At 37.4% G+C, this 24,716-nt stretch overlaps 1 pseudogene; it reads right to left on the bottom strand.

The window, feature by feature from the left end:
* Window positions 1-15,132: 15,132 nt before the first annotated feature.
* LOC113277739 lies at window positions 15,133-16,009 on the bottom strand (annotated as a pseudogene).
* Between the last annotated feature and the right edge of the window lie 8,707 nt (window positions 16,010-24,716).

The raw sequence follows: 24,716 nt of genomic DNA, 5'->3' as shown, positions 1-24,716 counted from the left end.
TAGATTAATCAATCACCTCTCTACAATCCTTCCTGACTACACAGGCGGTTTGTAGAGGAATCACAAACAGTGAGACGAAGATGTTTGTGACTTCTTTATCTTGCCTATCGGAGAACTCTCACGATCTCAAGCCAATCAAAGATTGTACTCGTACGATAGAAGATGCAAGATCAGATCACACAACTACGATAAAAGTAGTATCGGTCTGGCTTCACAATCCAAATGAAGTCTTTAAATCGTTAACCTGGTTTTAGAGAAGAAAACCAATGGTTAAAGGAGAATCGACTCTAGCGAGCGCACTAGTATCACACAGACGTGTGGGGATTAGTTTTGCACAATGCTAGATGTCTCCTTTATATAGCCTTCAAATCAGGGTTTTGCCTTAGTTACAAAGCAATCGATATTCACCATTAGATGAAAACCTGATTTAGATTCAAGATAATATTTCTCAACCGTTAGATCGAAAACTTAGCTTGTCACACACACTTGGGTAGACGTTTACTGGGTTTGTGAAAACCATGCCCAAACATGTACGTGTATGTTGGTTCAACATAGTAACCCAAAAGGTTAACCATATGAGCATTTCATATTAACCTTGTTCTTCTTCACCATAACTAGTTCAATTGACTCAAATGAAATATTTAAAGAGTTGTCAATTGCTATGAAATCTTGTGTAACTACATAAGACACAATTGAAACAAAGATGATTCGATTCGATTGAATCGGCTCATGAACTTTATAGCCACGGTTTGCATAAAGCATTCCTTAGTAATTTAAGTTTCATGTTCAGAGCACATCTTTAGATCATAACCTCTTAAGATCACAAACAAGTTCGCGGACTTAAGACAACCGGTGGAGTTTTCCAAACTCAGAAGAAAATCTCGGCAAAGAGATTCCGCTAGTTCGCGGACTAGGTTCGCGGACTGAGTTCGAAGACTTACACGCAAACGAGTTTTTGGAAAATCCCAGCAGAAATTCTCGGTACAAGAACTTCCGTCAGTTCGCAGACTGAGTTCGCGGACTGGGTTCGCGGACTTGGCAAAGCCAATTCCTCCGGTTTCTCTCAATCAACAAAGTTCGAAAACTTCGGATTAAGGAATACATGGTTATGTAATATAAACTTTCATTCCAATCATTGAGACATTCTCAGAGGACGTTATATAGCCTTTATTCACAGACCGTTTCGCGTCAGAGCAATTCTCAAAGTAATTGAAACTTCTCATGACTTTCGTCACTAGGTGAAGATAAACTTGATCGAAGCGAAACGCTTTACCAACATATGATTTCGAGATATAGATAGGCGAGATATACTCGGCTCAGAATATCAAATGTGTATGATCCAGTCTATATAGCATACGACTTTTGTCTCATAAGAAGTAGGAGATATAAGAGATAGACTTTTGAGTGATACATAAGTTCAAGTCTCCACAGACCTTTTTGTTGATGAAGTTCCACGGTTCCTTGCGTAGATCTTCGTCGTTGTATGATAAATCGCCATGAAGTCTTTGAGCTCAACTACACTTTTCTATCCTAGTCCGAGACTCAGCTATGTAGGCTAGAAATCAAGACTCATAGTTTTGATCACTAACATTGACAAACATGCTTGAGATAGCAACGCATGCGAGGTCGACCAAGCTATGCTCTAACACGGAGCTTTTAATTTTTACCTTATTTTTTAGCTAAAAATTAACTATAAAATGGAGGGCATTTTACAAATCTAGGCTTGTTTTTTATGATTTACAAAACGAAGTCACTTTTTTATTTCTTACAAAACTAAGCCTTATTTGACCAAAAACATTGGATGAAAAGTTAGCACCGTTAAGTGGAATTAAAATGACAGAATAGTCCATGGAATCTCTAATTTAAGTCTGTCACTGTTTTTTTTCTTTCAAATCAGACTGAGACAGCTAGTCTGGCTCAGCTAATTGGTCTAAGTTGCAAAGGATTGTGCAAAAGTGTTGCGCCATGATGGCCTGTAATTCATCAAACCCATAACTAGCAGTAACACCCAGCTCTTTGACCTCGCCATTAGTCATAAAGCACAACATACTCCTAACCATATCTCGCTACAGTGCAATACATCCCATCTTCTACTCTTCTTAGCCTCTCAACCACACTGTCACATTCATTGCGCTTGAGTCTTCCCTATTTCTGGCCAACATCAACTACCAGTTCCTCCAGTACAATCCATATAGCCCTACAACAGCTTGCAACAATATTGAATCATTACAACCAGTACCAACATCATTCTTTGTTCCATGTGGCAACACCAACAACACCATATCTGTAACTACACTCATACAAACCCATAATAGCAAATGAATTATCTTGCTTGTACCCATTACTCCATTGTTGTATCTTTTGCATACTACCACCAGTTTCCCCACCATCAAATCCATGTCCAAACAGCTGACTCAAACTTTATTTATCCTCCATACCGCTGCTCACCATCTCAACAACCATATCAATGAACATCCGCCAACACTAGTAGCTTTCAATTAGCCATCATTAAATATCGAACCAACAGCAGACAACAACTTTAAAACATGGTTCAGAGCAACAACCATGGTTCACGGCCATTGAGCCCATCGCGACGACAACAACCACCATCTTCTTATATGATTTCTTGGTGTAGCTCAGCTCAAAACCATACAAATCCGAGTGCAGGTGAAATTCAGACCCACTTCTTCCAAATCCATTTTAACCCTAACTTGTAAACATCCACCAGACTCATGGCTTTTGATCCATTCATCACTCTAACAATGCACATTAATCTCATCACTTACTTCTCAATATCAATGGTAGCAACCACAATTTCTTCACCCAATTATCGCTTCAAAAGCATGTCCAAAATATCCTAAAATACTGTCAACAGTAGCACCACCATCTACAACAACTAAACTAACTCTAACCCCCATTTGAAAAATCCATTTCAATGCACATCACCACTTGCATTTGCCAACACAATTACAACCGCTGCACACATGTAACATCAACCAAATCCATTCAATTAACTCAACAATTACAACTTGTACCTACTCAATCAATCCCCCCTTCCAATTTCTGTAATCACAACTCAGAACCCAAATTTCCAATTCTTGGGAAAAACATGAGAAACCCTAATTCTCAGTAAAATCAAAATTAAACTTCATGCAAACAAATCTACTTCATACTTAATCAAAACGCATCACTATTATTCAATTTATGAATCAAATTCGCCAATTAAATCTTGAATTAAGAAAACCCTAATTTAAATCACCTTACTGTTAGGTTTGAATTCACCAAATCACCAGCACCATCAACTACTCCTTGATCTTTCTCCCTTTCTCTCAATCCCAAAACTTCTGTTGACTCCTTCATCCGAGGAACTAAACCGTAACCCTATTTTTTTTTCTGATTCAATGATACGTATGATCTTTGTACCTTGGTGACTGTTATTATAGAGGCGGAATTCAGAATAATAATAGACGAAAACTAGAAAACAGAATACACTAGAAACCAAATCCAAAGAAATATATCTTCTCTATATTATGAACAAGAAAACTATTACAATTCTCTATTTGTTTCGCTCACAATCTCTCTAGGTAAATAACCTTAAACTATTTGCTAAGTTTGCTTTTACAATAATTAATTGCCTCACAAACTTCTCTCAAGGTGATTTGTCTTACAAACCTCACTCTCTAGGTGTGTTTGTATCACAAACCACACTCCAGATGTCTTAGCTATGAGCTAAACATCCCTATTTATAACTTTAACGGTTTCCCAAATCTTCTAGGAATCTATTTCCTTATCTAGGAATAATTCCTTTTCTAGGTATATTTCCTTATCTAGAAATATTACATTGTCTAGGAATATTCCTTATCTAGGAATATTTCTATATCTCAGAATATTTCCTTATTTAGGTTACTGCCTTAAATCAGTATTCCAACCTAAAGTATAATTTTATCCTCAATCCGTCTTGAGGATCACTAGTTCCCAGAGAGAGGAAGATACACATGTATCATGCTCCCCCTTTCAAGAACTTGAACTCCTGTGAAAGTTATATTTGGAGGTTAGGGAACTCGAGAGTTCTTTTCACCTTATTGAACCATCTATCTTTGTTGGAAAATTGACCTTGACGTCTAATTTGAAAAGAGTTCATATCTTCTCCTCTTGTCTTAGTCACTCTTCGCTCCATAATGTAATCTTCTTCGAGTAGTTCTTCTTCTTACTCTTCCTTTTCTTCAAAAACACTAGATGAAGATGTAGTCTTTTTCTTCGCCTTCGACTTGGGTGTATGAGAACGAATACATTCAGTAAATTCTTTAAAGGTATTTTGAATCAACTTCATGTCTATTTGTTGAGTAGCCACCTTTTCTTCCATAGATTGTGGTTCACTTTGCTTAGGATCATCAACTGACTTTCCCATCTTTGGGTCCCTTGTTCTTTAAACGTCTTCTTACTTCTCGAGCACCTCACCAAGCTTTTCGTAAAGAGATCTAGTGAAGACCATAAACCATGGGAATCTTCCCTAAAAGAAACGAACCTTGCTCTTGATACCAACTTGATACTTATTGATCTTTGTACCTTGGTGACTGTTATTATAGAGGCGGAATTCAGAATAATAATAGACGAAAACTAGAAAACAGAACACACTAGAAACCAAATCCGAAGAAATATATCTTCTCTAGATTATAAACAAGAAAACTATTACAATTCTCTCTTTGCTACGCTCACAATCTATCTAGGTAAATAACCTTAAACTACTTGCTAAGTTTATTTTTACAATAATAAATTCCCTCACAAACTTCTCTCAAGGTGATTTGTATCACAAACCTCACTCTCTAGGTGTGTTTGTATCACAAACCACACTGCAGATGTGTTAGCTATGAGCTAAACATTTGTATTTATAACTTTAATGGTTTCCCAAACCTTCTAGGAATCTATTTTCTTATCTAGGAATAATTTTTTTTCTAGGTATATTTTCTTATCTAGAAATATTACCTTGTCTAGGAATATTCCTTATCTAGGAATAATTCTATATCTCAGAATATTTCCTTATCTAGTGTTACTGCCTTAAATCAGTATTCCAACCTAATGTAGTTGCATATTTTCTGCTACTACACCCAAGATGATCTTCACCATCAAATCACACATCTAACCTATATAAACATACATAAGCAAGATAAAGAACATGAAAGTAAAGGAGACACAGATATTTTACGTGGTTCGGTCAATGGTGACCCACATCCACGGGGGTTTCACTATGATATGTGGTGTTACATAATCTCCATTGGAGAGGCTCTCATGGAGCTCTAAGGAAGAAGAAGAAGGAGGCTAGCCTTAGCTAGAGACCATCCAAAGATCAGCCCCCCACTTCCCTATTTCTCTTTCTCTTTTATAGGGTAGGTGGTTACATCAATTACAAATACGCCCTTAGGGATGACTAGATAGGATAAGACTACGTGGTTGGGTATACATTGTGTATATGGTTGCATTTTAGTATGATACTTCGGCTCCTAATCTTGCGCCACGTAGCGAGCTCATCTTTTGCCCTCACATTTTGCTCCTTTGGTTGAGGGTTGTTGGAACAATAATCCTTAAGAAAATCATCATCGGTATGGCTTTGAGGACGAGAAGAGTGGCTGAGCGAGATTTCTGAACATGCTTTTAGTTAGACTTTACTTCTGTAGAGTGTTTGGTTGGGGTCGTCCGAGTTGGTTGTTGCGATGCTTGTGCTTCACGATATGTGATCTGTGCTACATGATGTAGTGCGAGTTGCGACTCCGAGCAACAGTGCGAGGTCGCTCTCAATTCTTGGTCTTTGATTCTTTGCTGGAGTTGGTTCATGACTTCAGTTGGTGGTGTGTAGTACCGAACTTCGTGGATCTTTGTTGTTGCTGAAGGAACTTCGCAGAAGAATATAACCAGCTTTTAAAGTATTAATACTTGCCCATGTTCTTGTGTGAAGTTCTGAGGCAGTCCTTGTTTTCGTGATCGTTGTGCTTGCTCCTTGGCAGTTTGTGCTCTAGCTCTGGATGGCTTGGTTGGCATCAGTTCCTGACGACTTGTCGTGGTGGTGTCTATCGTAACCATCATGGCTACATACTGCTCCTGGGCGAGTCATAATTGTTAGCTTTCTTCACAATTGGCTGATTGCCTTTGCATTTGTAGCTTGCTCCTTGCTCCGAGCGATGAGGATTCATCCGTATAGGTATGACAGTTCAATATATATGCTCCTGTTAGCATTTGAGAGAATAAGTTTTTGAACAATTCTAAAATATATTTAATAAAATGAAATAAATTGAGATAAGTTGAGGATAGATAAGCTTCGAATCCTGTAGCTTTCTTCTGGTGTAAAAAGTCTTATGCGTGTGACACATCGTTGTGGGGTCTTGCCAAATGACTTTGAGATTGCAGTCTGAGGTCATGCTCCGAGGGCTTACTAAATGCCTCAAATCGTGCTGCTATAAGATTTATCAGATGCCTTCGGATGGTGGCCTGAGGTCTTGTTTTGGTTCCGAGATATATCGGATGCTCATATCTATGGGGACTCAAAATGTCTTCGGATGGTAGTCCGAAGCCTTGCCCCGAGGACTTACTGTTTGCCTCAAATTGTGTGGACGTAAGATTTTGTTAAATGCCTTCGGAGTGGAGTCCGAGGTCTTACTCCGTGCTCCAGTTGGAGGCTCGTGTCTATGGGGACTCAAAATGTCTTCGGATCGTAACCCGGAGTCTTTCCCCGAGGACTTACAGATTGCCTCAAATCGCATGAGTGCGAGATTTGGTTTTATGCCTTCGAACAACAGTCCAAGGTCTTACTTCGTGCTCCAGTTGGAGGCTTGTGTCTGTGGGGAATCAAAATGTCTTCGGATGGTAGTCCGAAATCCTGCCCCGAGGGCTTACTGTTTGCCTCAATATGAAAGTATTGAGGGTATATACTGCCCCCTTTGATTTTTGGAAGCTAAAGAGCTTATAGCTTTTAAAAGCCAAAGTCAAGGTTTGCCCCTAACTCATTTTTCTGAATATATCATTTGTGTAGCTTGTACCTGATACAGTTTTCCTGTTGCAGTTTGTGCTATTTTATATGAGGGTCACACCTAGTGGTATCCTTTTCGTCCTTGGACAAGTTATGGGCTTTAAGTCCGAGAAGTGATCAGCTTCCCATTTGGCCAGATAACCTCTTATAATACAAGTCGAGAGGATTTCAAGGATGCTTCTGATGCCGAATATGTGTCCTTTTTGAACATTTATTCGTAAATTATATATAGTGCTACTCTTTAGGAAGCCTTCTGCCCCATAATCGGCTCGTGGAGCTAACTAGAGTGAGGGCGATACCTCTGATAGTTGATTCACACTTCAGCCTAAAGTGAGTCAACTATAGGGTACCTCCTGAAGTACAGGACATCATCTGACTCGTGGTCGAGATGGCATTACCCTAGGTCAATGTGTCCGTCTCGGGTAGCTTGAGCATTGCTCGCATCATCCTGTTTGAGGATGGAATGGTGTGGCTAGCACCTTACCATTCGTGATGGTCTTGAGGAGATGTTTCCTCGCATAGGGGTGATGCCCCTGTTACCATTCGTGATGGAATAATACTAAGTGAGTGAACCTGCAAACAACATATATAATTCATGCATTCAACATATCAAAATAATGAATAAAACAATCACATGGAAGTAAATCATATGGCATTGAGAATAAGTTTTTATCGTATGGGGCTCATGGCCCGATTACCCTCGTGATGGTTTTGAGAAGATATTTTCTCGCACGAGGGTTTGGTTTACCCAGATACCATTCGTAATGGTCTCGAGAAGATGTTTTCTCGGATGGGGATCGTGCCCCAATTTCCATCTCGAGAAGATGTTTCCTCGGATGGGGATCATGCCCCAATTACCATCGGTGATGGACAAAATTCATATTAAGAACACTAAGTTACCCTGCAGGAAAACACAGATATGACAAGGGAAGATATTTATATCACATTCATTCAACATTCATTAAATGTCCTTGCAAGCAAACACATACATATAGAACAAGAGGAGGATGTATGTATGATACACCATTTAACCCTGCAGGAGAACACATATATATATATAACTAGCAGATGTACCATACATACATCAAGTGTACCTGCAAGAAGACAGAAACACAATAATAGATTTATTGCGGATTACGACTAATCCGACTCTAACCTTAGTGCATGATAAGCATGCCTTTATGCAGATTTCAACTAATCTGACTCCAACTCTATCTAGCATAATGCTAGTTCCTAATGCATGATAAGCATACCTTTATGCGGATTACGTAATCCGACTCTAACTTTATGCGGATAATTAATCCGACTTAACTGAATTCTCCAACCATAATGGAGATTTGCTGCAAAACATGAAATGTTAATTCATTACATTTAACGTTAAAGCATTTATTAATTCTAAAAGCATTTATTTTATGTTCATTCTTATGCGATATGATGTCACATTGTCATTTATAGTGATGCTCGTTGTGGAGCAGGTGCGCTAGATTGCGGCACCTAATTCTGGATGTACCAGTGCGATACGTATATCGGCTTAAGTCTTTGAGACTAGCTTTTCTAGCTTGCTTTTAAGCAAAATTGTGCCTTGGTTAGGTATATGTATATTTAATATATAAGTTAGAAAGTGCCCTTTTTGTCCTTAGACTGGCAGGAAAAGTAGGAGATTGTATCGTCCTTTAGCTTTGTAGCCTTTGTCATGAGGTTGCCTTTTGCCCCTGGAAATTCCAATTATTGGTTAATGACAGTAGAGAAAGTATAGTTATAAATGATTATGCTTCAAGTCAATGACTAGGCATATTTAAGTTTATTTATATAAAATGATAAATCTAAAGATAAAGAGATAAGATGTCCCCTGTTATGGATAATATTTGCAAGCTAATTCATGAGCTTGGCGAGCTCGGATGCACTGTCGTGACCGATCCGAGATGAATGCTTTCGACAGCATAGGATTATTGGTCTTGAAATGACCATCTGAAACAGACGCCCTAAAAGAGTCCTGCTGTGTAGTATGTTATCATGTACCTGTTGGTCATGAAATGTATCAAATTTCTCTTGATTCAAAGCATTCAGGCATATAAGTATAAAGCATTTAGCTATTATTAATCAGAAGAAATCAAGAGATAAGGTAAGAGAGGAATGCTATCCGAGTTGCTGCTCGGAGAGGGACTGTTGAGTCCGAGTTCGTGCTCCATTCACTTGGGTAGTCCGAGCTCATGCTCTGGTTGAATCATCATGTGAGTCCGAGTAGATCGTGCTCTCATCCGATATCCTCGTGCGATCGAAGTTCGTGCTTCTTGACCGATGACTTGGTAAGTCCAATATAGATTGAGCCATGGTCGTTCGTCCGAGACTGATTCCATACCATAGCCCCTCTGTAGAGCATTTCATCATGCACCTGTTGGTCATGGAATGTATTAAATTTCTCTATATTCAAACTATCAATCATTTTTTGAATATGAAGCGTGTAGCTTAAACTAATCTAGCATCTCATGTATGCAATTAGAAAAGTAAATCAGAAATAGATGTGGGATAGAGTGTTAGCCGAGTTTTGATCGGGTGACAAGTCTGAGCTAATGCTCCTCGTCCGAACCCAATGTACGATCCGAGTTCGTGCTTCTAGACCGATCAACTGGTGAGTCCGAGCTTAGTTGAATCATCATCGTGCTAATTGCTTTGCCAGTACGAGATGGTTGCTCCAATTGAGCAGTCCGATATGGATTGAGTCCGAGATTGGAACTCGGTTAAACATCATCATGTTGGTTGACTCTGTCCTCGCCTGTGGTCTGAGAATGATGAGTCCGAGCTCTGGTTGGCTCCCATCGTGCTGGTTGTTTCTCCGCGAGTTGGTCTCGAGTTGAACACGAGCTGGTGATTCCGATGTGATTTCGTCCATCAGCGTTTTTCTGTAACAGCAAATCATTCAAGTGAGTAAGCTCAATGAACTCGTTCTGAAATTGCTATGTAAAGAAGTAAGAAGGGGGAGTGAAGAAAAAGGCCCAAAATCAGGCTAAGATAGTGAGACATCCGAGTTCATGCTCTGGTTGTCCTGTTGATTTCTCGTCTGAGATTGGTGCTCTTGGTTGAGCTGTCCGATATGGAGCGAGTCCGATATTGGATCGCTGGTTCTTCACGAGATGGTCTCAAGGTGAGTAGTTGCGAACTGCTCCAACGCGATTTTGCATATCGTCTTTTCCCCATACTCATCAGTTTGAGTCCGGGCTCTAGTTGCTCTGGTTGGTACTCGGAGATGAACTGGTGTATCCTTCCGATGAGAATTGGTGACTGACTTTAATTTGGCCAGCACGACGCAGCTTTGAAGCTCTCTTCTCCGAGTGACTTTTTGCTGTTGCTGCTTCGATTCCGACGGAGTTTCTTCTATCATCGATTAGCAGTAAAGCTGCAAACAATAAGTCATGTGGGTGATTAGTCAATAACGACCGAAGTTTAACTTTTATCGCTAGAAGTATGAGATGTATCTTCAAACGTTTAGTGAATTTCATTCTCAGGGGAAAACACAAGTCAGGCCAAAGATCACCATTTTTCTGTTTTTCAGAGAAAATCCCTAAATGGGTTTGTAAAACTTGTTTTGATAATCACAGATCTATAGCCGAAACTTATTTTCAATGAAGATTTAAAAAGAAATTTCAGATTTTTATGAAAATCAGGTTGAAATTTCTAAGAGAGATTTTCCTCAAAAAATATATAAATCTGAAGTAATAAGAACGAGGTAAAGAGATAGGAAGAAAAAATTTCGATTCCAAGTCTTGTTGACGATGAATCTTCTGATTTCATTCGTTGGTGAAGTTTTTCTTCGTCTTCTCCGCTGTAGAGATTTCTTTCCTATTTTTTCTTTTTCACAACCTCTTTTTCTTAAGCTTTGTTTGGAGAAGAGACATTTTGACGAGAGTACCCTTGAAGCACTTGTATCGCCCGAGTCTGAACTGGATCTGAAGCTTCGTTTGGCTTCGTTTGGAGTCGGACAAGACACTCTGTTGTCTGAAGCTCTTGTTTCTTTGACAATGAATATTCCTGAAACTCTTGTATCAACTGGATATCTATTAGATCTCTTACAGAACTTGTTGGTAGTGATTAATGATGTTCTAAGGGACTAGGTTGGATAAATCCATCATTCTAGTTCCTGTTTCTAGCGCCAAAATGTAGTTGCATATTTTCCGCTACTACACCTAAGATGATTTTAACCATCAAATCACACATCTAACCTATATAAACATACATAAGCAAGATAAAGAACATGAAAGTAAAGGAGACACAGATCTTTTACATGGTTCGGTCAATGGTGACCCACATCCACGGGGATCTCACTATGATATGTGGTGTTACATAATCTCCATAAGAGAGGCTCTCATGGAGCTCTAAGGAAGAAGAAGAAGGAGGCTAGCCTTAGCTAGAGACCATCCAAAGATCAGACCCCCACCTCCCTATTTCTCTTTCTCTTTTATAGGGTAGGTGGTTCATTAATTACAAATATGCCCTTAGTGCTGACTAGATAGGCTACGACTAAGTGGTTGGGTATACATTGTGTATATGGTTGCAGTTTAGTAGGATACTTCGGCTCCTAATCTTGCGCCACGTAGCGAGCTCATCTTTTGCCCTCACACCTAAAGTACAATTCTATCCTCAATCCGTCTTGAGGATCACTAGTTCCCGAAGAGAGGAAGATACACATGTATTATTCAACTCTCTTCAATGTACAAGAAATCCTAACTCAATCGAATCTTTGATCTCGGTAACCATCTTCTCGATTCATTGATTCTACTAAGGTTTTTTTTTATTTCTCGCTAGTGACAGATACCACCGTGGATTGTTCATTGGTTCTGATCTCTCTTGTTTTCAAAAACGGTTGGTGAAGAACAGAAATGGAAAAGAGGAATTTAATGAAGAGATTTTACGGTAATGATGCATATTCATTCAATTATCATTGATATTTCACAGCTCTTAGATTAGGCATTCAGATCGACTCACGTGGGCGATAGTTACGTAACTGACACACGTACGGGAAGGATATTTTAATAATCTTCGCATATCCACGAGATCTCCCTATACGAGATTCTAGCGAAATATTGAATGAGCTAACTGATTTGGATGGAATCCGTTCAATAGGCTTAGATTTGTAAGAAATAGAAAAAGTGGCTTAGATTTGAAAACGAGGTACCAGAACAGACCTATGTCCGTATATATTCCTAAAATGAACTATTATACGAGTTCATTATACAAAATGAACTACTTTAATGAACTACCATACTAGGTAGTTCATTCTAAAAAGTGAACGGTTAGAATAATATATCATGTGAGTTTATTCTACAGAATGAACTCTTAGGATTACGTAACATACGAGTTCATTCTACAAAATGAACTACCATAGGACTTCATTCTATAAAATGAACTGGTACAATGAACTACTATTACGAGTTCATCTACCATATGAACTGTTATTAGGAGTTCATTCTACAATATGAACTACCATTTACGAGTTCATTTTATAATATGAACTACCATAATGAACACCTATTACGAGTTCATTCTACAATATGAACTACCATACTTAATTACCATTACGAGTTCATTTTACAACATGGATTATCAATCCTATAATATGTAAATATGAGTTCATTCGACAATAAGAACATCTATCATGAGTTCATTCTACAATATGAGCTATAATAATGAACTACCATTGTGACTTCATTCTTCAAAATGAACTACTATTATGAGCTCATTATATAAAATAAATTGTTAGCATATACGAGTTCATTCTACGAAATGAACTGTTAGAACTAGAATGAACTATTATTTTCTAAAATAGTGTTCATTCTCGGATATGAACTATTATTATACCGAAAAAAATTAAAATCCCGTAACATAGTATAATGGATATCCATTGTGTAGATCTCGTCGAAACCTTTCCGAGTATATAAAATTTATCACTTTTCGACTTATATTTTGAGAGATATTTAATTTTTAAGTTTTTTTAATTAAGAAGAGAGAGAAATTAGTAGAGAGAAAATAAAGAAGAGAGAAAACAAAAAAAAGAAAAGAAACTATCATCATGTATCACGTGAAAATAGAGAAAATAAGAGAGAAAAATGATATATTAAATATTGTAGGAAATACCATTAGGTCCTAGGAATAATATATTAGAGAGAGTCTAATCCATTTGACTCAGTCAAATGTGTGTTTGGTCCTATTTGGTAATATAAATTATAGTTTGGTCCTAAAAATTAGTTTGGTCCTAGACTGATGTCATGGATGATGTAAATGTCACCTTGTAGTGGCAGAAATATCCTTTTGGATAAGCACCATATATATAGTCAAAAAGTAAGAGAGAACAAATCATTATCATATTTCATTTCTCTCTCATCTTTCCAGATCTAATCTCTCTCTCTTTTTCTTTCTTCTTCTTTTTCCTCCTGTTAATGGTGTCTCCATTTTTTTCTTCTCTTTTCTTCCTGCTGCTGTAAACGATGGTGATGAAGGTGAAAATCGATTTAGATATTTAGATCGGTAGTTGTAGACGATGAATACGATGATGTTGGTACTGTTGAATACTATTTTTTAGGGTTTTTTTTCTTTTTCTGCTGCTGTTGTTGACGATGAAGATGATGAAGATATGTTGTTGTTGCTGCAGTTGACGATGAAGATGATGGTGTTAATCTTGATTTTGATGATGATGATGAAGAAGATAAAGAAGATAAAGATCTGCTACTGCTACTGCCGTTGATGATGAAGACGGTGGTGTTTTTGAAGACGAAGATGTTGCTGCTGTTGTTGAAGACGACGAAGATGATGATGCTGCAGTTCATTCCAGAAATGAACTCTGCTTTTATATGGAGTTCATTATAGAAATGAAGTCTGTTTTTATAAGGAGTTCATTTCTGGAATGAAGTCTGTTTGTTTAGGTTGTTATATGACTTCATTTCTGGAATGAGTTCTGTTTTTTTAGGTTTTTATATGGACTTCATTTCTGGAATGAAGTCTGTTTTTTTTTAGGTTTTTGTATGGACTTCATTTCTGGAATGAAGTCTGTTTATTTAGGTTTTTATATGGAGTTCATTTCTGGAATGAAGTCTGTTTATTTAGGTTGTTATATGGACTTCATTTCTGGAATGAACTCTGTTTTTTTAGGGTTTTATATGGACTTCATTTCTGGAATGAAGTCTGTTTTCTTAGGTTCTTATATGGACTTCATTTCTGGAATGAACTCTGTTTTCTTAGGTTTTTATATGGATTTCATTTCTGGAATGAACTCCGTTTTTTTAGGTTTTTGTATGGAGTTTATTTCTGGAATGAAGTCTGTTTTTTTTAGGTTTTTGTATAGACTTCACTTCTGGAATGAACTGCTACAAGAAAATAAATAAAAATTAACACAGAAGGGTATTTTTGTCAGTTTAATATTTTTAAATATTATGGACCAAACAGTAAAGGCGTTTAACCAAAGGACCAAACAGACATGGACCCACCTAAAAAAGGACCAAACGATATTTTCCCATATTTAGTCTCATGATACCGACCTCCCGTCCTGTGGTTCATTGAGTTGCTTGATTTTCTTATTTATACTTACTGAAGGGGTGGGTACAGAGCAATGTAGTCAATATCGGCCATATCGGCCGATATATCGGGGATATTTCGGATATCGGTCCATAACGATACGATAAGAAGGATATCGGGGATACGATATTCGCCCGATAATATCGGCCGTGGGTCAAATATCGGCCGTTTCGGTCAAATATCGGCCGTATCGGTCGATACGAAATTTTCCTACATTTCCCGATATGAGACGGTATTGGTCGTTTTCTATAAAGTTTAAGGGTAATTTTGGCGAAGAAAGTCTTCCAGGTGGTAGTAGAGGTGCATGTAGCTCTCGAAGCAAGTTACTAAAGTTACTCTTTTGTTTTTTTTATAAAATTGATGTTATCTATTATATCTTATCCGAAAATGTGTGGAGAAAATGTTTAATATAAAATTATAGTCTCTAAATCTAGAACCGATATTATACCGATATTTCAACGATAATATCCCCGATATAAAATCGTACCAGTGTATCGGTCCCGGCCGAGATGAACCGATATCCGATATTAACTACATTGGTATAGAGTATATAGACCATAACACCCACGTTGGGTGATTTGCTGCTTTGAGCTTGTTAGCAATGAAAAAAGTTGGCCATTTTTTGGGTTTCTTCCGCTCATTATAATAGAACTCAAATTTATGCAACTGCAATTTTATTTAAAGCCAAGGATTATTACTTTAGCTATTAGGTAAGGGAATGTCATTAGCACCCATCTACCACCATAATGGGGATCCTCTCTATCGCTTTCACTCACTCTTATGCCTTGGTAAGAATGTAGGCATCCAAATCTTGGAAACTCTTGACAGCAAAATCTTTGATACTACTCGGGTCAGGAATTTCATCGCTTGCCTTCTCAAATTCACAACTCCACTTCACCAAACTCCCATCACCTTTTGCAATGAGACACATTAACCTTGAAATTCTTGTAGTAGTTCAACAATTCTCCTTCAATAACACTGTAGGTGAGTGATTTGTTGGTCTCATCCACAGTTTCAACTTTCTCCTTGGAAAATGTAACATTTGGGACTCCTGATGAAAATATACAAAAACACACTTCATTATAAACTGCGCAATGCATAAACTGATAAACGCAAGTAATATTATGTTTTAAAAGGAAATGCAGAATTGTATACCTTCTTGGTACTTAATGAGCTTGATAGAACCCACACTTTTGCCATCTCCTTCAAGAACTTCAATACTCTTGTATTGTTCTGGGAAGATTTTCGGGAACATGGTAGCCGAATCCACGATAAAATCCCAAATTTTGTTGGTTGAGGACTTAACCTCCAAATCTGCTTCAATCTTGCCACTGGAAGCCATGGTTAATTTCTTGACCACAAGGGTTTGGAAAAAAGTTACTAGTATGTAAGTAAAATTCTACTGGTAGTGTGAGAAACAACTGAAGAAAGAGACGTGTTTTTATATTGGTGGTGGGTATGGAAAGTGGGGCTTCGCATTCATTGTGAAATTCATTAGCTGAGGTGCTGAACAACTACCGCTCAACCAACCTTTCTCATTATTTCACGTCTTGTTTTACTACATTCATCGATCTAGAGGTGCTAAATCACTTATAAATTTATTTATGATGCATTCGATTGATGAATGAACGGGCAGGTAAAAGTAGGCGAGGTTAGAGTGTTGAGTACAAGTTTTACTATTTTTCCTAGAGCAATTTTAATGAGTGTTGTTGGGGTTGGGTAAGGTGTCTAAAAATTGCCATTGTGGTATATAATAGGGGTCTACGTGACTTATTGTGGATATGAGGTTTATGACCGCCTCACAATCCAAATTGATCAACTCTAACAGTATGTAGGAAACGGAGTCCGCTATGTGCACCCTCCCTTTCACGGAGGTGCACATTCCTCCCCAATCCCCTTCCTATGATCCTTAATTCCACATTCCTCGGTTAGCAGAATTTTCTTTGATTTTTCCTATTTATCACCTTAGCACTGTGTTTGTTTTGCAGTATTGGGATCGTATTCAGAGGGGTTAAGATCCCACGATACTTCAGAATCAATTCGAATAGGAAAATTTATGTTCCCAATAAGAATATTCAGAATAATGTGATCATTGCCCATGAGCTAGTTCATTCTATGAACATGAAAAGGAAAAAAGACAAATATGGTATTATGGGTCTAAAATTTGATATGTCCTTCTATAGAGTTGAGTGGTCTTTTTTAATTAATGTTCTCAAAAGTTTTGGTTTTTGTGATTAATGGTGTGAACTTATCTTTCAATGCATTAGCACCACTAGTATTTCGGTTTTACTTAATGGGTCTCATTTTCCAGCTTATAAACCTAGCAGAGGTCTTCGACAAGGCGACCCATTATCTCCACACTTGTTTATTTTATGTATGGAATCTTTCTTTAGATACTTGATGCATGCCGAAAGTTTTAATCTTATTCATGGATTTAAAGTCCGCAAAGCAACGCCTACTATATTTCATCTCCTCTTTGCTGACTATTGTCTCTTATTCACGAAAGCCACCCATGATGAGGCTAGTAACTTAATGTCTCTCATTAAGGATTTTAGTCTTATCTCCGACCAAGTGATAAATTTTCAAAAATCTGGATGCTTCTTTAGTAAGAATGTTCATCCATACCATTGTGTCTCCCTCATTAGATCACTTAATGTAAAAAAGTTGATCCTAATGACAAACACTTAGGCATTCCTCTATTCCTGAAAAGATCCAAGAGTGAGTCTCTCTCCCATCTTGCTGATCATTTTGATAAAAGGGTGGCCAAGTGGAAGGGAAAACATTTAAACCAATCTGGGAGGTCTGTTTTGGTTAATAATGTTTTGAATTCTTCTCCCATTTACCATATGAACTCTTTCCTAATACCGGATAATCTTATTCATAAAATGGAACAATCCCAAAAGGATTTCTGGTGGGTGAAAAATTCGAGTGGGGGTTCTTATCCTAAAAGATTGGACAGAGTTTGCACTCATAAAATGAGCAGGGGATTAGGTTTCAGGAATCTTAAGTTTACCAATGAAGCTTTACTTGCTAAAACTGCCTGGCTGCTTATTCATTCTTCTGATGAGCTTTGGTTTAAAATTTTAAAATGCAAATATTTCAGAAACTATCATCTCTTGCATCATAATGAAATCAAGGACTCTTCATGGGTATGGAAGAGTGTTAGCCATGGTCTTAACATTGTTAGGAAACATTCTATTTGGGAAGTCAGAATTGGAGTTAATATTCATGCTTTTTGTGATAATTGGGTTGCAAACATGTCTTGTCCTTTATGCATTTCTTATAGATGTAGATTCCAGAACTTGGAACCCTGACCTAGTGCAAGCATACTGCACACAAGACAATAGCCAAAAGATAATATTAGGATTCCATTGTAGGTAATGATGATAGGTTGATTTGGCCATTTACGAAAAATGGAAACTTTTTTGTTAAGTCTGCATATAAACTTCTGTCTGGTGACCTACCTTCTGCTAGTACTAATCATCAGGTTAATCCCATCTATAAGAGTCTCTGGAAGGCTGCTCTTTTGCCTAAAATCCAACTTTTCTTGTGGAAATGTATTGAAGGAATTCTGCCTAGGAAGTCTAGATTGGAGGCTTTCAAACCTAATCAGGATATTATTTGCAGCATGTGTGATTCTAATTCTCCTGAAACTACTGAACATTTGTTGCTTCACTGTACATTTGCTAAAGTTGTTTGGATTTCAGTGCATTTTGGTAACTCTGTTCTTCAAGATGCTGCTTCTTATATGAATATTTATGACTGGATTAACAAATATCTCTCTTCCAACAGTGACCTTTGTTGTTCAGTATTAACTACTGCTTGGTGTCTGTGAAGGGATAGATGTTTTCATATTTTTCATGAAAAGCCTAAAAATTTATTGAGTACATCGAGACTTGATGGTAGACTTATCAGTGATACTAATGAATCTTTAGTATCTAATCAGAATAACAGTCAAATTTCAGTTACTTATGAGCAAGCTCCTCCTTCCAATGAAGAACTACCACAAGATTGTTATATTATTTATTGTGATGCATCTTTTGAAAAGAATACTATTGTAACATACAATGTAGCAGGTGAATGCAAAGGGTGCAGAACATTCGCAGGTCGTGCCATGAATCCAGAAGAGGCGGAATGCTTAGCTTTGCTCGAATCAGAGAAGTGGGAAAACGCAAGAAATCTAAGCAAAGTTTGTCTTAGAAGTGATGCCAAGAATGTTATTTACTTTCTTAATAATAATATTGACCAGATTAGATGGTTCAATCATTCTATTTTAGAGGATTGTCTTTATCTCCTTAAGGATTTTAATTATTTTAAAGCTGAGTATGTTAGTAGAGACTTTAACGTCTGGGATGACAAAGCGGCCAGATATCGCAGAAGATTTAATGTCTCGGGAGACTGGTTGGACAATATAACTTCATTTGTCCTAAATCAATTGTAATCTTTCTGCTTTATCAATGAAATTTCTCCATTCTTAGCAAAAAAAATGGAATAGGAAAATGAATAAGAATTCATATGAGGAAATAATGGTTTGGTCCTATTTTAGGGGGGCCCAAGTTAGTTTGGTCCACCACCAAAAGAGGAGTTCAGTTTGGTCCTTAATTATTCAAAAATATTAAAATATTTAAGGGAAAAATATCGTGTGGTCCTTTTTTAGGTGGGCCCATGTATGTTTGGTCATTTGGTCAAACGTCTTTACTGTTTGGTCCATAATTATTTAAAAATATTAAACTGACAAAAATACCCTTCCGTGTTAATTTTTATTTATATTCTTGTAGCAGTTCATTCCAGAAATGAAGTCCATACAAAAACCTAAAAAAAACAGACTTCATTCCAAAAATAAACTCCATACAAAAACCTAAAAAAACGGAGTTCATTCCAGAAATGAAGTCCATATAAAAACCTAAGAAAACGGAGTTCATTCCAGAAATGAAGTCCATATAAAAATCTAACAAAACAGAGTTTATTCCAGAAATGAAGTCCATGTAACAACCTACATAAACAGACTCCATTCCAGAAATGAACTCCATATAAAAACCTAAATAAACAGACTTCATTCCAGAAATGAAGTCCATACAAAAACCTAAAAAAACAGACTTTCTTCCAGAAATGAAGTCCATACAAAAACCTAAAAAAACAGAGTTCATTCCAGAAATGAAGTCATATAACAACCTAAACAAACAGACTTCATTCCATAAATGAACTCCTTATATAAACAGACTTCATTTCTGGAATGAACTCCACATAAAAGCAGAGTTCATTTCTGGAATGAACTGCAACATCATGATCTTCATCATCTTCGTCGTCTTCAACAACAACAACAACAACATCTTCGTCTTCAAAAACACCACCGTATTCATCATCAACGGCAGTAGCAGTAGCAGATCTTTATCTTCTTCATCTTCTTCATCTTCTTCATCATCATCATCAAAATCAAGATTAACACCATCGTCTTCATCGTCAACAGCAGCAACAACAATATATCTTCATCATCTTCATCGTCAGCAGAAGCAGCAGAAAAAAGAAAAAAAAAACCCTAAAAAATCGTATTCAACAGTACCAACATCATCGTATTCATCGTCTACAACTACCGATCTAAATATCTAAATCGATTTTCACCTTCATCACTATCGTTTACAGCAGCAGTAAGAAAATAGAAGAAAAAAAATGGAGACGCCATTAACAGGAGGAAAAAGAAGAAGAAAGAAAAAGAGAGAGAGATTAGATCTGGAAAGATGAGAGAGAAAGTAAATATGAGAATGATTTATTCTCGGGGGTAATTTGCGTTACCTCCCCTGGCGAAGATCATAATTTGAGTTACCTCCACTACAGAACAAATATTAGTGAAACCTCCTCTCGTCACTTTTTCCATCCAAACCTAGTTAGCTGAGTCAGCTTCTTCGTACAGCTGGACAATTTCTTACACGTGGATTTTATACTGTCCCATAATACCCTCATGTATGATCATCCAACGGCTAGACACGTGTTATGGTCGGATTTTCTGAGATTCGACCGTTCAACGATCGAATTTGTGCGGTCACCTTCAACAGTCACCTGCAACCTTCATCTTCACAATCCAGTTCTATATAAATCATATATGAAGAGAAAATATTTTGCACCTCTCCTTAAATCCATTACCACAGACCTGCTCTTTTCAAACAAAACCAATCTCACCATCTGAAGTGCTGCCAGAACTATGGGTGATTCATCTTCAAACTCCACCGATGTAAGTAAAACCACCATTAGATGAGGTAACACTAATTTTTATATTTACAGTTAGGAGGTAAAACTAAAGAATTTTTCATATTTTTGCAGTGTCTTGAACATCTGTGTAGCTGTCAAATTTGCAGGGGAACTACCCATTTAGCCATGAAATGCCCTTACCTCTATTCCAAATGTAGAAAATGTGATGGCTTGCGTAGAGTTTGGGAAGCAAACACTCAAGCCAACAAAGGAAGGAGATTCTTGAAATGACAAAACCAACCAAAGTGTAATGAATTTGAGTGGTTGGATAAAGCTGATGTAACAAAAATACCAAAAACAGAAAAACAACAGTTAGGGGATGGGTGCTTCAAGTGTGGTAGTGATTCTCATTGGGTTTCATAATGCCCAGAAGCTTCACCTGCATCCAACAAAAAAATCACACCAATAGCTGGCCTTGATGGATGTTTTATCAAAGGGAAATATTCAATTGAAACACATGACATTAAAATGGTCATTGATTCAGATGTTAGTGACAGTATGTTTGCAGAAATATGTGACAGGTTTAAAGGTGCAGTGACTGTGGGAAAAGGGAGAACAAAAAGAAAACTAAGAGCATTCACAAAAGTCTTATGTAGCATTCACAAAAAAGGCAGTTTCATCATCTGCTTCATCATTAGCTATTGTTATGTAATAGCATTCACAAAAAAAGGCAGTTCATCATCTGTTTCATTAGCTACTGTTCAATTGCTATGTAGTATTATGTAATAGCATAATTAGTAATTAAGTAAAAGTCTTAAGTTCCGAAAAAAGATGCTCATACTGTTAGTTAAATCCTGCATCTTGGTGGATTGAATGTCTGAGAAGCTGGTCTATTTGGTTCCCTCATTCCATCTGGCATAGTCCCATATAGATTCTGATAATTTCCAATAGTGGCTGATCTTGATGCTGACATTGGGGCAGACCTTCCTCTGCCTTGTGTTGGTGTAGACCTTCCTCTGCCTGGTGATGGTTCAGTTGTTGTCCCAAAAAGCAGGTATTCAAAGCCTCTTCCCCTTCCTTGTGTTCTGCCCCTTCCTTGTGTTGGTGGTGTAGAAGCAGCTCCCTCCTTGCCCATATTCAATCAGTCTAGGTAAGATAATTGAGTTAAGATATTATTATGTAAACATTGAAAAAAGGCATAAGAGAGAAAGAAAACAGTACTGACCTTCCCAAAGCATGTGATACATTAGGTGTAGATGAGGATGGTGTGCCTCTACCTCTGCCCCTTCCTTTGCCACTGCCATTTGGGGGTGTAGCCCTTGCATTTCTGGTTGGGAAAGTCCTAATGTTTGGATCTCTTTGCATTTGAGGTTTGGATGCAAGCTTCTTATTTGTTGCAGGTGACCTATGTGGAGTTGTAGTTTGGGTATGTTGAGCAGTCTGAGTTGGCTGCTCTGTTGTCACTGCAGTCTGACTTGGCTGCTGACTTGGATCATCTTCAGACACTTGTGTCATATGCTGACTTGTTTCCTCATCTTCAATCAAACACCCAACAACATATGGCTCTGTCTGAGATTGTGTGACTGGCACAATATCTCCATCACCCACACCATAATTCACCTCAACTTCTTCATCCACACCATAATTCACCTCAACTTGTTCACCTGGTGGCACAACTTTTAGGGGTCCCTCATGAGTCATGAAAAAATGAACTTCATTAGGAACATCTTGATCTGATTCATTCCAAAACTTCAGCAAACCTTTATCATCCACAACATCACAAAGAAAGCCACTCTCCAAGTACTGAAAATCACAATGGTGGCCATATATCCCATCAATATACTCATAAACATTGTGCAACAGATCCAGCATGTTCAGAGTGTCTCCATCATACTTAGGCCAATACACCTCCTTTCCATTCATATAATCAAGGAAACTGAATCCACAAACAGGTTGTTGCCTAGGCCATTCTCCATCATAGTGTAAATAGACATTCTTAGTATCATAAACAACACTTTCACTGCAACATAACCAAAAACCTAAATTAATCACCACAATCAACACCTTTAATAGACTGTACAATATACAAAAAACCCAAATCACATGAACAAAAAAAAACAGAGCGTCAAATACAGAAATTATAAAAAATGAAATTAGGGTTACTTTGAAAAACCCAATTCCTACACTATATCACATCAGAGACCCTTTTCTCAACCATCACCAACTCACACACAGGTAATTTCTACAATCGATTAAGCATATAACATCCATCCTAAATCAGAGGATAATGATAAAGACCCAAGAACAGCATGCATAACATCAAACCCATAGTCACGTATCGAATCATTAAACGAAAACAGAATGGTAGAACATAAACCCTAGAAAAAAAAACTCACAATCTTCGTCTCCGGTTATGATTCATCACGATTAAACCCTAGAAAACATATGAAACAGAAAAAAATAGGAAGCCAGTTCTTCTCTTCGATCAATTTCTTCTTCTCTTCGATCAGTTCTTCTTCTCTCTGCAACTGATAAACTTTTTTCTCTCTCTCTAATGTGTGTTCCCGCTCTATAGAGGGGTAGTTATACAGACGAAGAGGTACGTGTTCAATTCTAATCGGCTACCCAAACGGTGCCAAATCGAAACCATCCATTGTCTGACATGATGCACAGCCGTTGGATGATCATACATGAGGGTATTATGGGAAAGTATAAAATCCACGTGTAAGAAATTGTCCATCTGTACGAAGCAGCTGACTCAGCTAACTGGGTTTGGATGGAAAAAGTGACGAGATGAGGTTTCACTAATATTTGTTCTGTAGGGGAGGTAACTCAAATTATGATCTTCGCCAGGGGAGGTATCGCAAATTACCCCTTTATTCTCTCTTACTTTTTGACTATATATATGGTGCTTATCCAAAAGGGTATTTCTGCCACTACAAGGTGACATTTACATCATCCATGACATCAGCCTAGGACCAAACAATAATTTTTAAGACCAAACTATAATTTATATTACCAAATAGGACCAAACAGACATTTGACTGGGTCAAATGGACTAGACTCTCTCTAATATATTATTCCTAGGACCTAATGGTATTTCCTAATATTTATGACTGGATTAACAAATATCTCTCTTCCAACAGTGATCTTTGTTGTTCAGTATTAACTACTGCTTAGGTAGGCCCATGTCTGTTTGGTCCCTTGGTCAAACGCCTTTACTGTTTGGTCCATAATTATTTAAAAATATTAAACTGACAAAAATACCCTTCCTGTTAATTTTTATTTATTTTCTTGTAGCAGTTCATTCCAGAAATGAAGTCCATACAAAAACCTAAAAAAAACAGACTTCATTCCAGAAATAAACTCCATACAAAAACCTAAAAAAACGGAGTTCATTCCAGAAATGAAGTCCATATAAAAACCTAAGAAAAGGGAGTTCATTCCAGAAATGAAGTCCATATAAAAACCTAAGAAAACAGACTTCATTCCAGAAATGAAGTCCATATAAAAATCTAAAAAAACAGAGTTCATTCCAGAAATGAAGTCCATATAACAACCTAAATAAACAGACTCCATTCCAGAAATGAACTCCATATAAAAACCTAAATAAACAGACTTCATTCCAGAAATGAAGTCCATACAAAAACCTAAAAAAACAGACTTCATTCCAGAAATGAAGTCCATACAAAAACCTAAAAAAACAGAGTTCATTCCAGAAATGAAGTCATATAACAACCTAAACAAACAAACTTCATTCCAGAAATGAACTCCTTATAAAAACAAACTTCATTTCTGGAATGAACTCCACATAAAAGCAGAGTTCATTTCTGGAATAACTGCAGCATCATCATCTTCATCATCTTCGTCGTCTTCAACAACAACAACAACATCTTCGTCTTCAAAAACACCACCGTCTTCATCATCAACGGCAGTAGCAGTAGAAGATATT

Source organism: Papaver somniferum, chromosome 5 (assembly GCF_003573695.1).
Source record: "Papaver somniferum cultivar HN1 chromosome 5, ASM357369v1, whole genome shotgun sequence".
Taxonomy (NCBI): domain Eukaryota; kingdom Viridiplantae; phylum Streptophyta; class Magnoliopsida; order Ranunculales; family Papaveraceae; genus Papaver; species Papaver somniferum.
This window is presented reverse-complemented; position numbering and strand designations above follow the sequence as displayed.